This window comes from Rutidosis leptorrhynchoides, chromosome 4 (genome assembly GCF_046630445.1).
Source record: "Rutidosis leptorrhynchoides isolate AG116_Rl617_1_P2 chromosome 4, CSIRO_AGI_Rlap_v1, whole genome shotgun sequence".
Lineage (NCBI taxonomy): Eukaryota > Viridiplantae > Streptophyta > Magnoliopsida > Asterales > Asteraceae > Rutidosis > Rutidosis leptorrhynchoides.
In genome coordinates this window covers 336,963,731-336,981,301 of record NC_092336.1, presented here as the reverse complement: position 1 = coordinate 336,981,301, position 17,571 = coordinate 336,963,731, and positions in this window count along the sequence as shown.

Below are 17,571 nucleotides of genomic sequence, written 5' to 3'. Positions count from 1 at the left end.
GATCCAGAAATCGAAAACGATTATTGAGTTCTTATTTATTTTTCTTACGAATACAGCAACAGCTCTTTCCTTTTATCTTTATTTTTTTTATTTAATTCACTATCTGAGTCGTTTATGTATATATATCACTTCCTAAAACTAAAAATTTAATTAAATGAAAACTTGGTTCCATCTCTGGTTGAAATCCAATTGGTTGAAGAAGAAGGGGTTAATAGAAAAGGGAAAACAGGTTATAAATATGTCATGGACGTAAAAATCAGAAAAACAATTATGGGTCAATGGCTAAGGATGTTGCGGGTGGGCAAGAGGTCTTGGGTTCGAGTCTCGTCCTGGACAAATCTTTTTAAGAAAGCATTTTTATGGTATATATTTTTACTTCATTTCCATTATCCTTATAATTATTATTATTGTTATTATAATTATTATTGTTATTGTTGTTATTACTATTATTATTATTATTATTATTAGGTTTATTAATATTAGATTAGATAATAACATTTTAATTATCATTATAATTAAAATTATTATTGGAATTACTACTATTATCATCGTGATTATTATTAACAAGTATTATTATTATTATTATCATTATAATTACTAATATAAGCATTAATATTATTATTATTGTTAATATTATTGAAATTACAAGAGTTATTAATATCATTATGATTATTAACATGTAACATTTTTATTCATTTCTAATTGTATTATCATTATTATTAGTATTATCATTTCTCAAAGTTATTATTTTTTTAACAAAGGTATTTTATTAAAATTATCGTTTTCATTACTATTATAAGTATTATTATCATCAAAACTATTATTATTATTGTTATCAATATGTCTATTAATATTATTATCATTTTATAAGTGTTAAAGATATTATCATTAACATAAGTACTATTAATAAGGATTATCATTATTAGAATTATTAACATTAAAAATTATTATAATTATAATCAAATACAACTTTTATTCACTATTATTAATATTATATATTATCATGTATATAAAATATACTTAAAAGTAACATTACATATAGGTATAAATTAATGATATTAACAATCTTTATATAGATATCCATATATAACAAGTTAAGTATTTTTAACTAAATAAATAATAACCAATTTTTTTAATATATATACAAATCAAATATCTAGTTTATATAAATGTTATAATATATGAAATTGTTCGATTACGAATATATGTATTAATGAATATACAAATGATATAGGTTCGGGAATCCGAGGCCAACCCTGCATTGTTTTGTTGTTTAATAACGTCATATGTATTTTTACTTCAAAATACATTATAGTGAGTTTTCATTTGCCTTTTTACCCTTTATATTTTTGGGCTGAGAATACATGCGCTGTTTTTATAACTGTTTTACGAAATAGACACGAGTAAATGAAACTACATTCTATGGCTGGATTATTAAATCGAATATGCCCCTTTTTATTAAGTCTGGTAATCTAAGAATTAGGGAACAGACACCCTAATTGACGCGAATCCTAAAGATAGATCTATCGGGCCCAACAAGCCCCATCCAAAGTACCGGATGCTTTAGTACTTCGAATTATATCATGTCCGAAGGAGGATCCCGGAATGATAGGGGATATTCTATATGCATATTGTTAAGGTCGGTTACCAGGTGTTCAATCCATATGAATGATATTTTTGTCTCTATGCATGGGACGTATGTTTATGAGAAATGAAAATATGAAATCTTGTGGTCTATTAAAATTATGAAATGATTATTTATGTTTAAATAATGAACTCACCAACCTTTTGGTTGACACTTTAAAGCATGTTTATTCTCAGGTATGAAAGAAATCTTCCGCTGTGCATTTGCTCACTTTAAAGATATTACTTGGAGTCATTCATGACATATTTCAAAAGACGTTGCATTCTAGTCGTTGAGTTCATCAAGATTATTATTAAGTCAATTATAGTAAGATATATTATGAAATGGTATGCATGCTGTCAACCTTAGATGTAATGAAAGATTGTCTTTTCAAATACGATTGCAATGTTTGTAAAATGTATCATATAGAGGTCAAGTACCTCGCGATGTAATCAACTGTTGTGAATCGTTTATAATCGATATGGACTTCGTCCGGATGGATTAGGACGGGTCCTTTATTGCGTTTTTGTGGCTAACGATGATGTCGTTGAAGCGCAACTCGAGTCGAACTAAAAAGTATAACCCGTGAAAGATTTAAATGTTATTTTAAATTAACAATATATGTGCATCTCCGCGTTTGACGTCCGTTTGGCGTATAGTTAGTCGCGTTGTGTTCGTAAAATTATTTCGAGTTGAACGGTGCTCTCGAAAAAAGTTAACACGCGACGAGCGGGAAGATATGTCCCGGTTAAAATGTTAGTGAAGTTTGTTTAAGTTTTTTAATTATAATACTGATTTTACTTTTTGTACCCCTATTTTGAGGGTTGAGATGTAAGTTGTACACTTTTGGGGGGTGAATATTTTTTTTTTTTTTTTTTTTTTTTTTTTGCAGTCGTTTTGACCCGTTTTGACCCGTTTTGGCCGTGATTTGGTGTTAAATGACCAAAACCGGCATGTATTTTAGTATATACTAGTTTTCGAACCCTCGCTTCGCGCCGGGGTTCGGTTTTCAATGTATTTTATTGCGTTTAATTTGTAAAATTATTTTGTGGCTAACGATGATGTCGTTGAAGCGCAACTCGAGTTGAACTAAAAGGTATAACCCGCGAAAGATATAAATGTTATTTTAAATTAACAATATATGTGCATCTTCGCGTTTCGCTATGGAATTGTCGACTTTTAACGCAAAATCAACGTGTATGAAAAGTAACCCAAATATTTAGCTTTTTTTAAAAAGAGCCCGTTTTGCGTATAGTTAGTCACATTGTGTTCCTAAAATTATTTCGAGTTTAACGATGATGTCAAAAAAATTTAACTCGTTGCTAGCGATAAGATATGACTCGTTAATATTTGGGTGGAGTTTATTTAAGATTTTTTATGAAAATGATTATTTGACACTTTACCCCCCTGTTTGGGGGTCGATTTGAATTTTTGAAAAGAGTGTGGGAAAAAAGGTAAAAAGTCTAAAATACCCCTAGTTACTATTCATAGCTTTTGTCTATCAGATATATGTATAATATAATATAAATGGTTGAGATGAAGCATGTGTTAGTGATTAACTTTTGTCGAAGGGAAATGATATTTCCAACATGTGTTTTACTTGTTCCACTATAATTTCATGATTTTTCTTTAAATATCCTTTAAAAAATTATAAGAAAAAGATTTAAATAATTTGTTTAAGCATTTCATTAAGGGAATTTTAGATAATCTGGGTAGAACAAGTCAAATTGATGGTGAAAATATCAATTCCCTTTGTCGAACCTTCAAGATGACCGTAGGTATTAGCGGTATTAGGCTGGATTAAGTGTGTGTAATTAGCCTCCTAATAATAGAATGGAAACCAGCGGTTATCAAAATAACCGTTCGTCCATAACTGTCATTCTATAACTGTTATTTCAAAACCTTCTAATTACACCTACAACCTACTCCTATGTGGCCCGATAAATCTGGACACGTGTCATGGTCATGAATGCCAGCCTGACAGAGAGAACGTTACGCCATGACCCAACGTGTAACAACCCTGCTTTTTCCGTTACTTCCGTTAACCTTTCGTTAGTTTATTTAACGGCGATTATTTGACTTTTTGGTGTTTGTGTGTAATAAATACATACTTGATCTTTAGAGGGTTACAATAATTAATATGGGTTGATATTAATTCAAATTAATATTTTGGATAATGAAATACGATAAAAATGACACGATTTTGATAACTGCTTTTTGAGCAACGAAACGCTCGGGTTTATTTTAATAATTAATTTATTAATTATTAACTTTTTGAAAATAATTAATTTATTAGATTTTTAATAAATTAATGTTTGATTGCGTTTAACGATCCGTTTAGCATTCCGGGTCCTCGGTACGACTAAACGGCACTTAAAACGGACTACGATTACACATAATTGCAAAATACGAGCCTGGGAGTACCCCATGGAGCCCATTAGGCTGAACACCCCCCTCCCCACCCTTTTATGTCTAATTTTTGCAACTTGGAGGACTTAGGTGCAATTTAAGAGAACTAGGGCTAGTATAAAGGCTTAAGTGATAACCTAAACACTGTAAACCCTCACAATTACACATACCAGTCGATTTTTTGTTCCCTCCCTCCCTTTGGCTGCCGTCAATCACCATCACCAATACCACCATCAATTTTCAATTTTTGCTCAAGCCTTGAACACGAAAAGTGTAATTCTCGATCTCCTCTACGTATTGGTGTGCTTTAACTATTGATCTAAGGTATAATCACATGAACCCTAATATTAAAAATCTGATTTTTATTAAAGTTTCATAGTTATGTTGTCAATTGCTCAAGTCTATACGCGTACGTGTTAATTGTAATCGTTATATTGATTATTTGATGCGTTAGGGTTTAAAACTGAATTTTTTTATGCATGATCAGAAAAATTAAGTTTTTCAAATGTTAATTATTATGTTATATTCAGATTCCTTGCGAAAAACTATTGAGTTTAGGCTTTGGATTTGCTTGATTTCGTTTCCGGATGATCAAGTTATGCTTAATTGAAATTAACGTTGTGTTTTTGTGATTGATCAGAAATATGGATTTGATAGACCATGAATTGGCATGTGAAACTTATACCACTAGAAAGATAATTTAAAAACACACAATTTAGACTAGGATATCATGTCGTTTGCTTATGTAAAACCCGAGATATGCTTGAATTAGTGTAAAAGTAGTTTTATACAGCACTTGCATGAAAATAACCTTGTATGATAAAATGTATTAACTTCTGTGATTAAAGCTTTGCATATTTGAAATGTAAACAAAAATTACTTCACCTTTCATGTAGATATTCTAGATCTTTGGATAATCGCGTGCGAATGTGACTAGCTAAACTAGAATCGAATCTGTAAATTGTTCTCTGTTTTATACTCTGTGGATTGTGTTTATTGAATGAGCATGTAAGCTTCTGGAATATGAATTTTAACATTATATGTGACTTATTTTTAGTTTATGTCAATCTTTGAAACCTTATGCATTGGGCACAATAGAGCCATACTTTATGTAAATTCTGATTTGAGCTGAAAACTGAATATTCAACTTGCACGAATAAACAGTACAAATTGGCTAAACAAAAATTTCTCAATTTTTGATATGTGTTAGTTTGACTTGTCCTTGAACTATGGCCACTGGTCTTGTATCAATTTTATGTTCCTAACTCCGGTTATAGCCAAAACGAAATCAGTGCGCGGTCAGAAACTGACTTGGAAAACCCCAAATGTACCCCTTCTGATTCCTGACTTTTATTTATCGTATGAGACCCTGGACGGAATTTTTGGAATTGATTTTAAGTATATTTATGATCTTGAGTTTTCCATGTTTACTTGAATTTTTTACTTTAAAAAAATGTGCTAAGTATGCTACGTGTTCATGAACTTTGTGCACAACGATAACCTGACATTGTGAAAATGATCATTTATGACCTGAAAGGTGTTGTTTAACTTAGGATTGATATGTTGACCAACATTTGAAATGAACCTACTGATGTCGACTTTATTTGATCACATTTACCAAGTTTGACTTTCGGTTGACTTTGTTTGACTTGCATGAACTAGTTGATTGTATGTTGACTTTTACTTTGAAACGCGTCGAGTCGAGCAATAAGACAACTTATACTATGAAACCACACTTGTTTAAGATACATATATTAACCAACCTAAATATGTATACTTAGGTTACATTACTCAGCTGTAAACCGTACAAGTTTTGTCTGTCATCCAAGCTTATTCAAAGGTGAGTCTAGAGTCCCGCTTTTTACATGTTTTTAGGGATGAGAATACACGCTGTTATACTTATATTTTCAAATGCTTTTGTTTGTTCAAAAAGCCTCTAGCTTGAATACTTTTAATACCATCGGTGTAAGCACAATTTAGATGGACGAATCCGTTAGGTTGACAACCTCACCCTGCAATATTAACTGTGGTGCATTTACTTTGAATATTAGATACACTCGAACAAATGTATAACATTTTAGGAGGTAAAGGCGGATATAGTGGTTTCTATGCTCGGGTCATTGCTAGTATTCAGGTGCTCATATATTATGCAAACGTTTTGCAACTTGGTGTTGTACTTGTAAAATCTCGTGGTCAAAGAAACTAAACTATTTTTCTGATAACTGTTTTTCAGATACTGTTACTTAACTTTAAACCTGTAGATTCACCAACATTATTTGTTGACCTGTTTTTGCGTGTTTTTATTCTCAGGTCCTTAAGAGGTAGACTTCCGCTGTGTTTTCTGCATGTCTGGCCGTGGAGTCAGAATACTATTTAAAGAACATTATTTACTTTCGCATTTAAAACTTTTATAACTGTTTAAATACTGATGGCCTGTGGTTACGACACAACAGTGTTTCTATTTTGGGATTATTGACTAATGTTATTGAAAGACAACTTTTAATAAAATTAAATGCGATTGCTTTAAACGTCTCATATAGAGGGCGTAACTGTTAACTGTGGGACCTGGATTAATGCATCGTCAGATGGAAATTTGGTGGTGTGTTAAAGTTGGTATCAGAGCTAACGGTTCGTAGGGAAACTAGGACTTGCATTAGTATGTCTGATTTGGTCATTAGGACACCTTGATGAGTCTAGACTACGACCAGGACTTAGTCATTACATGAGTACTTTGTGACTAACGTTATTTACCTGACTAATCTGTTTGTATGTGTTCTTGTATTGTGAGCTAGATGTCACAGGATTCAGGAAACAGTAGCAACGACTCGAGTGTGGCTGAGGTGAATGCACCTGCTCTTGCCCCAACACCAGTACATGCTCAGCATCAGATACCTAACCATCCCGTGAACCTTTATGCATTGGATTGGATTCATACTAACCGCAACAGGGATGTAGTTGATCGTTTTAACGCTTTGAGTGATATTGCTAGGACATACCCGCACCCCGATGATCTTGATAGGTTGGACGCAAGGGTCACACGTATAAATACTTATACGTATGAGGCTGAAGCGAGATTCGTTGAGATGACGAGATTGATAGCAACCTTGACTGCCAGGGTTGCTGCGTTGGAGGTAGAACGTAATAGGCCGAGGAATGATGGACCTGCCTCCCGTACCCGACAGAAGAGAAAGTGAAGGGTCATTGACCATGAGCTTCTTTTACTTTTCATCCACCATCCTTTCTTTAATTGGTTATATAAAACTTACCGGGTGTTATAAACTGGGCTACTAACACATTATGTTTATTGTTTGGGTTAATACTTTTGGAATTTGGTTTATCACTTTTGGATTTTAGTTATAATAATGGTGGATTATGCTATTAATAACTATTATCTTTTATTGCATGCGGTATTATTCTATATTTAGTAACTTTGTATAATAGTAGTACTTGTGTTAAGGGATACTTTTACTATTGCCATTAATGTTACTACTTAGTGCTACTACCACTACTATCACTGGTGACACTACTAACACTACTTTCACTACTATCACTACTTACGTTACTTCTCACTATTAACGAATCTTTTGGTACTATTATTATTTACTAGTCTTCAACACTCGTTGCTAGTATATTTTTATATAGCGTTGTTTTGACACTGACCAAGTGTGTTTTTCTGTGTTGAAGATGCCTCCGAAGGAATCAACCGTCGCCCAGATCAGGAGAATGGTCACCGAAGGAATCGCGGCCGAAAGAGCTGAACTACTGAGAGAATTCAACAACAGTCGTAACAACAATGATCGAGGTGGTTTAAGCCATACTAATAGGAATGGCACACAAGGCCGCAATGGATGTTCTTACAAAACATTCACTAGTTGCAACCCGCATCCTTTTAACGGAACTGAGGGACCCGTTGGTCTCACTCGTTGGTTTGAAAAACTTGAGTCGGTTTTCCGCATTAGTGGGTGTAATGATGATGACATGGTAGGTTTTGCTACGGGCACACTGGCGGATAGTGCGCTCACCTGGTGGAATAACTATGCTCAATCCCTGGGTCATGACCAAGCTTATGCCCTACCTTGGGAAACCCTGAAGCAAAGAATGATCGAGGAGTATTGTTCGAGGAACGAGATTAAGAAAATGGAACGCGAGTTCCGAGAGCTGAAGTTAGTAGGCAACGATCTCACTGCCTATAACAAGAGGTTCTTTGAGCTGGCATTAATGTGTCCTGAAATGGTTACTCCGGAAAGACGTAAGGTGGAACTGTACATCGAAGGTCTGAGTGAGAATATTCAAGGCGGGGTCACTACCTCAAAACCCGCAAACGTGCAAGAAGCTATTGACATTGCTAGTTTGCTATTGGATCAGATTGCCCAGAGAGGGAAGGGCAGTACAGTAAATGAGAATAAGTCCAACGATGGTAAGAGGAAGTGGAACGGTGGTCAGGACAAAAATTTTAATCAACAGCCGTTCAAGAAGCAAGATTCTTACTGCAACGACACTGGAGTCACATGAACTAACTCCGGGTGTAAGGGCAAAAAGCCACAATGTCAAAAGTGTGGCAAGCATCACACTGGAAACTGTTCTGTTCTAAATTGTGACCGTTGTATGAAGTTTGGCCATTTGGCGAAAGATTGCAAGGTTAATCTCAACGGCAACAACAACAACAACAACAACAACAACACTGCAAGCAACACAAACAATGCTAATAATGGTAAGAACTGTTATGGTTGTGGGCAGCCGGGTTATTTCAAGAAGGACTGTCCTAAGAATAACAATGGGAATGCTCGAGGTAGGGCATTCAACATCAATTCCGTGGAAGCTCGTGATGATCCAAAGCTAGTCACGGGTACGTTTTCACTCGATGATCAACCTGTTTATGTTTTGTTTGATACTGGTGCTGATAGAAGTTTTATATCTAAGGATATTTGTCACAATGTTAAGAACCATGTTTCTTCCTTAGATAACATGTATTCCATAGAACTAGGGAATGGTAACTTGATGAGAGCTGATAAGATTTATCGTGATTGTACCTTGATGTTAGAAAGTAAGCCTTTTAACATTGATGTGATACCTATTAAACTGGGAAGTTTTGATCTTGTGGTTGGAATGGACTGGTTAGCTGATAACAAAGCCGAGGTGGTCTGTGACCTAAAGTCTATTCGTATTCCTATTGCTGATGATGAGCCTATGATGATTTATGGTGAAAAGAATGGCTCACAATTACATCTCATTAACTGCTTGAAAGTTCAGAAGTATGTGAGAAAGGGATGTATCGTGTTCATGGCTCATGTAAGCCAAATTGTACCTGAAGAAAGGAGACCTGAAGACGTTCCTATAGTTAAGGAATTTCTTGAAGTTTTTTCGGAGGAATTAACTAGTCTCCCACCGCATCGAGAAGTTGAGTTTCAGATAGACTTAGTGCTAGGAGTGGCACCGGTGGCTCGCGCACCGTACAGACTTGCACCCCAAGAGCTTTAAGAGTTGTCTAATCAATTGCAAGAGTTGTTAGACAAGGGATTTATTCGACCGAGTTCTTCACCTTGGGGAGCTCCGGTCTTGTTTGTTAAGAAGAAGGATGGGTCAATGAGGTTGTGTATCGATTACAGAGAATTGAACAAGTTGACAATCAAGAATCGGTATCCACTATCGAGGATTGATGACTTATTTGATCAACTACAAGGATCGAGTTATTATTCGAAGATTGATTTGAGATCCGGGTATCAAAAATTGAGAGTCAAAGAAGCTGATGTTCCGAAGACAGCGTTTATAACACGTTATGGACATTATGAGTTTACAGTGATGCCGTTTGGTTTGACGAATGCACCAGCAGTGTTCATGGATCTCATGAACCGTGTGTGTAAGCCATACCTAGATAAATTCGTCATTGTGTTTATTGATGATATATTGGTGTACTCCAAGAAAAAGGAAGAGCACGAACATCATTTACGATCGATATTGACCATCCTTAGAAAAGAGCAGTTGTATGCAAAGTTCTCTAAGTGTGACTTTTGGTTACCAGAGGTACAATTTCTTGGCCATGTTGTAGGGGCCAACGAAATACAGGTCGATCCAGTAAAGATTGAGTCGGTTACGAATTAAGAAACTCTAAAGACGCCAACTCAGATCCGGCAATTTTTGGGTTTAGCTGGTTACTACAGGAGATTCATTGAAGGATTCTTTAAGATTGCCCGACCATTGACCGCGTTGACTCATAAGGGCAAGAAGTACAAATTGTCACACCCCCAAATAGGGCCTGGGGTATTTGTGACTAACTATATCAAATCACAGTTGTATAAACGAGAACGACTCTATATGAGACGTTTTATTGAGTTTTTGCAGCAGAAGATAAATAGATTACATTGTATTTAATGAACAATGCATTAAATGTCTTTAATTGATATGATATGAAATGAAGACTCCAAGCATAGTAAGCAATCATCATCAAATTAGCAAATGCAAGTCTTTCAAATTATCCATGAATGACTCGTTGAAATGTTGCTTTCAATTAGCAAATACACAGCGGTAGCATTATGTAGAACCTGAGAATAAGCATGCTTTAAAGTGTCAACACGAGGTTGAGGGAGTTCATAGGTTTGTCATAAATAATGATTTCAGTAATAGATATAGACCACAAGATTTTTATAGAAGTTGATCTCGCAGATCAAAAAGTTATGCCAGTTCGTGATATTTAGACTAAACGTTTAAAGTTTGCCCCAATGACAAGTTGTTCTGTCCTTGTCGGTTTAATTTCATTATTAAGCAATACAAAGACTTAGTCAAATGTATCGGGGACGTTACTCCCGATAAGCCTACCCCCAATAATTAAGAATGCGTTCAACGAGCAATTAAAAATATCACTGTAGGGACTTTTACAGGACATAGCCAGGTATAGCATAGTTTAACAGTTGGTACTTGTGTCTAACGTATAAAACAGTTATAAAAGTTGCGCATGTATTCTCAACCTAAAAATATATATATAAAAAGGGAGCTATGAAAACTCACGATACTGTATTTCGTATTTCGTAGTAAATATGTGTATGATGGCACTGAACAAGTGCAGAGTTGTCCTCGGATTCACGAACCTATATCAAGTATATATATTAACACATATACTCGTAATCGAATAAGTTTATATATGTTATTTCTATTGTTATATATTTCTGTAGTTATATATATATATATATATATATATATATATATATATATATATATATATATATATATATATATATATATATATATATATATATATTAATATTGGTATTATATTAAAAATACCTAATTTGTCATATATGAATATTTATATAAAAATGTTAATATGTTTGTTATATAATTATATGAAATATGATTGTAGTATATGAAATAAGTGTATTCAATGTACAAAATATTTATTTGTAAAAATAATAGTTTCGATAATAATGATTCACTAATAATTATAATAATAATGGTAATAATAGTAATTTTAATACAAATGATAGTTTTACTAATAATTATAAAGTAAAGATAATAGTTTTAATAATAGCAAAAATGATAATTTTTATAAAATGATAATAATGATAATAATTTTAATAATAACAATACTAATAATAATTATTATACTTATGTTAAAAATGATAATAACAGTACTAATAATATTTAATGATAATACTAGTGATAATAATAATAATGATAATAATATAACTTATAAATTATATTAAAGATAATAATAATAATCATGGTATTAGTATCAGTAATAATAATAAGTAATTTAACAATAATAATAATCTTACTTGTAATTATAATCATGATAATAATAATGAATGATAACTAGTACTTATTTTTAGTAATAATAATAATTATAATACTTAGTAATACTATTAATTATAACAATATTAATTATATTAGTGATAATAATAATAATAATAAAATAAAAGGCTACCTTCCAAGCTTTTTTCTAAAAAAATTGCCCATGACCGGGCTCGAACCCGAGACCTCCCTCTCCCTCGCTAACACTCTTAACCATCTGCTCTGATGATACTTTTCTGTTTAAACCCATAATCAATTTTATTTAACCCGTATTATTTATGTTTCTCATTTCATCTTCTTCACAATTCAAAAGTCGACCAGGGATCTTCCAATATCAAAATAACGAATTTATGATATCATTTAGGACTTGTAAATAAACATAGAACTAGAAAGATATGTTTTTAAATAACAAAAAAAAATAAAAAAAAAAAAGAAACAGCACCCCTTCTGCTGTTCGCAAGTTAAAAAAGAAAAGAAATTTGTTTTTCGATTTTAAGCTTGTTTTAGGACTTGCTTTCTTCATGAAAAAGGTTATAAATCGTTCTTAGAAACTTCATGAATCCTCAATTTCATCAGAAACGTCATTTAGAACTCGAATTTCTTGATGAACACAGAGTTGACTTTTTTAACATTGAACTTTGACTCCAAAATTCGAACTTGATATACAAAATTGAGACTTGAAACTTTGCAGATAGTTTGAGTGATCGATTCCTAACAAGACTACATTTATAGATTTTTAAAATTGATTCGGATTCAAGATTTTAGTAAATTTAGTCAAGAACAGGGTACGGTTTTTTATTTATTTATTTAAATTTCTGTTTTCTTTTCACTAACTGCAGTAGATTATATATATAAAGTGTGATCAACTAACAATAATTTGTTTTTGTATCATAATTAAAGTCGACAAGATTATTTAATCAGGAACCAAACATATAAAAAGCAGATTAACAGCAGGTCGTGATAATATAAATAAATAAAAATAAAAAAGAATAGAAAACAGGTAAAAAGATATAAAAAATAAAATAAAAGCAGATTCATAAAAAATATATATGATTAGTACATTGTTTTTGACTTCTTAAATATATTTTTAATTGATATTAATTATTAATAGATATATTAATAATAATAATGCAAATAATAATATTAATATGATGATATTAATAATAAAAATGATAATTTTAATTATAATTAATAATAATGATAATAATCATTATTAAATGTTAATAATACTATTAATAATAATAAGTTGTATTAATAATATTGTTATTTATAATAATTTCAATAATTTTTGTAAAAGTGTTAATACTAATAATATTAATAACAATTATTAATAATAATAATATTAATAATATTGTGAGTAATAATACTTGTAAATGATGATAAGTATAACTATACTAATAATAATATTAGTAATAATAATACTAATAATAATAATAATAATCAAATTCATATTAATAAAAATGATAATACTGATAATGATAATTGTAAATGATAATGATAATATTGTTAAATATTATATTAATGATATTAATTAATACTAATGTATTATTATTTATAAATAACTGTTCGTGAATCGTCAGAATCATATAAAAGTTAGGTTTAAATTTAGTCGAAAATTTTCCGGGTTGTTATAGTACCTACCCGTTAAAAGAAATTTCGTCCCAAAATTTAGTTGTTGCCATTAATCGGCGTTGTTCGTACATAGACGAGGATATTTACGTTTTATTTGGTCTTCACGTTCCTAGGTATACTCGGGGCCTTTCGTGAATTCCAACGGATAGAATATTGTTTTGTTTTAAGAGTTTAAATCATACGAACTATAATTTCTACAGGTTCTTCTATCAAGTGCATTTTATCATTAATGCAGAGATCATTCAAAATGATGATGTTATACAAGTATTTTCAGTAAATTGGATACATGAAATGTGTTATGAATAATATTGAGCTCATTTAAAACCTTGAGCGTTTATGCTACAATATTGGGGCAGACAAATAGAGAGGAGTTCATGAAAATTATAGTCATGAAATTTGATAGAGATCGTCATTGTTTACAACAAAAATATTGAAATGATGAATATGATTTAAAAAATAGAGTTGTATCAATTTTGAATAATATGGATAAAGCGATTCGATTATAGGAAGAGTATAAACGAAGCTGTCGTAAAAGTTTGAAATGAGGAAATTAAATGTTCGCCTTAACTTTTGACGTAGTCACGATTGATTTCCGGATTTCAAGGAATTAAAGAAATCTTCGTAATCTTTATAAGATTCGATTCTCCGGTAATTAAGGAATTTGAGATTTTCTTTGATTAAATGCGGTGAATTGCCTCGATTTCTGTGTCTGTAATTTTGCTATAAATTAGCTTCTTCCGTTTCATTATCTTCACCACTTCTATACTTTCTTCCCCAATTCATACTTCCAAAAGATTTATTAATATGCTCAATCCGGTATTGATACTTGTTATTATATTAACCATATATGCAGTCATTCTTCTTTTTCATTTACCACAAGAGGAATCTGTTTACTTCTACTATGCTCTTGGTTTTATAGTATTTTTAGTTCTCCCGTGTCTTTATATTGCTATACACATTGATATACACGGTTTGTAAATTCGGTGTCGTTATCGGACTTTATATCTTCCCTTATATGTCAGAGCTCTTTGCCTTTTTATTCTCTTCTCGACTCTAAATAAAGCGAGTAATGGTCAAGAATTTGTAGGTACGAAGTATCGAATGAACCTAATGTTCTAAGTAGAAAGGAACGTAATGTCATGATTTGATTTGTTAAATTACCAGAATTACTTAGAATAGAACTATCAAGAATATATGTTCTTGATATGTTCAGATGTTAAGTAGAATGTAAGAGTCATGTAACATGGCAAATGATGATTATAAAGTCTATGAATCATCATCTTCCATTAAAAATTTAGCATGACTTACTGTAATATAATCACGTTGGCCTGACGTCATTATATTATACTAACTCATGCTTCAATTCCTAACACTTCTCCAGAATTCATTCATAATTTATACTTAGGTTTTACAGAAATTTCTAATATAATGTAATACAGATAGCACGAAGAGGTATATAATTTCAGATGAGAATATTTGATATCGCATATTTCATACGCGTTTTCCTTAGCGATATCGGGTACATTTTGGTCCTTTTGGATACGATTTGGTGTTATTTTGATAAGTGTTTTGAAAGTTCGAGTTCTAAAACCAAGGAGATGAATTTTGAAGATATTTGATGGTCTTTAGTGATTTTATATGAAAGCAAGTGAAAAGGATTGGTTTGATTCGAGTTTGGTTCGAAAACAGGTGATATTAGTGAGTTTTCAGCTCAGATTCAGCAAAAAGGACCTGGTGCGCCGCTCCAAAAGGTGGCGCGCCGCTCCATTAGGCTAGAAAATCAGTTTGACAGTTTTCAGAAGACGAGAAAGCAAACATACAGCAAATGGAGCGCCGCGCAGTGTTTTGGCGCGCCGCGCGGGTATTTGCCGCGCCGCGCCAACCTTCAGCCGAGTTCAGATTTTTCCTATTTAAAGCCCGAAAAATTCCCTAATTAATCACTTTCGCATCCAGACGATTTCTAGCAGCTTTTTGATGAGCCAAGGTGATTTTTGGGGTTTCTCAAGGTCATTCTAACACATCAATTGAAATGTCCCGTTCATATTAATTATAAACGTTCCATATTAATTGATTTCGTTGCGAGGTTTTGACCTCTATATGAGACGTTTTTCAAAGACTGCATTCATTTTTAAAATAACCATAATCTTTATTTTATCAATAAAAGTTTTAAAAGCATTACGTAGATTATCAAATAATGATAATCTAAAATATACCGTTTACACATGACCATTACATAATGGTTTACAATAGAAATATATTACATCGACATATGTTTCTTGAATGCAGTTTTTACACAATATCATACAAACATGGACCCCAAATCTTGTCCTTATTTTAGTATGCAACAGCAGAAGCACTTAGCATTCACCTGAGAATAAACATGCTTTAAACGTTAACAAAAATGTTGGAGAGTTATAGGTTTAACCTATATATATCAAATCGTAATAATTGACCACAAGATTTCATATTTCAATACACATCCCATACATAGAGATAAAAATCATTCATATGGTGAACACCTAGTAACCGACATTAACAAGATGCATATATAAGAATATCCCCATCATTCTGGGACACCCTTCGGATATGATATAAATTTTGAAGTACTAAAGCATCCGGTACTTTGGATGGGGTTCGTTAGGCCCAATAGATCTATCTTTAGGATTCGCGTCAATTAGGGTGTCTGTTCCCTAATTCTTAGATTACCAGACTTAATAAAAAGGGGCATATTCGATTTCGATAATTCAACCATAGAATGTAGTTTCACATACTTGTGTCTATTTTGTAAATCATTTATAAAACCTGCATGTATTCTCATCCCAAAAATATTAGATTTTAAAACTGGGACTATAACTCACTTTCACAGATATTTCCTTCCTCGGAAATAAGACTTGGCCACGGATCGATTCACGAACCTATACAAATATGTACATATATATCAAAGTATGATCAAAATATAATTACAACCATTTTTATTATGTTTTAAAGATTTGAGTGTATTAAGTCAGCTGTCCTCGTTAGTAACCTACAACTAATTGTCCACAGTTAGATGTACAGAAATAAATCGATATATATTATCTTGAATCAATCCATGACCCAGTGTATACACGTCTCAGGCTAGATCACAACTCAAAGTATATATATTTTTGGAATCAACCTCAACCCTGTATAGCTAACTCCAACATTACTGCAATAGAGTGTCTATGGTTATTCCAAATAATATATATACATGGGTCGATATGATATGTCAAAACATTTGCATACGTGTCTATGGTATCCCAAGATTACATAATATATTAGAATACATGTATAATACAATATAAGTTAGCTAGGATATGATTTGTATAGATTTGTTAAACATTTCTCGTAGCTAAAAAATCAAAAATATCCATTCTTGTTTTACCCATAACTTCTTCATTTTAAATCCGTTTTGAGTGAATAAAATTGCTATGGTTTCATATTGAACTATAATTTAAGAATCCAAACAGAAAAAGTATAGGTTTATAGTCAGAAATTTAAGTTACATGTCAATTACTAAAGAGGTAGTCATTTCCGTCGAAAGAACGACATCTTGATGACCATTTTGAAAAACATACTTTCACTTTGAGTTTAACCAAGATTTTTGGATATAGTTTCTTGTTCATATGAAAAATAATTTTCCCAGAAGAACAACTTTTAAATCAAAGTTTATCATAGTTTTTAATTATCCAAACCAAAACATCCCCCGATTTCACTACGACGGCGTATATCCGATTTTATGGTGTTCATCGTGTTTCCAGGTTTTAAATCATTAAGTTAGCATATCATATAGATATAGAACATGTGTTTAGTTGATTTTAAAAGTAAAGTTAGAAGGATTAACTTTTGTTTGCAAACAAGTTTAGAATTAACTAAACTATGTTCTAGTGATTACAAGTTTAAACCTTCGAATAAGATAGCTTTATATGTATGAATCGAATGATGTTATGAACATCATTACTACCTAAATTTTTCTGGATAAAACTACTGGAAATAAGAAAAATGGATCTAGCTTCAAAGGATCCTTGGATGGCTTGAAAGTTCTTGAAGCAGAATCATGACACGAAAATAGTTCAAGTAAGATTTTCACTCGAAATAAGATT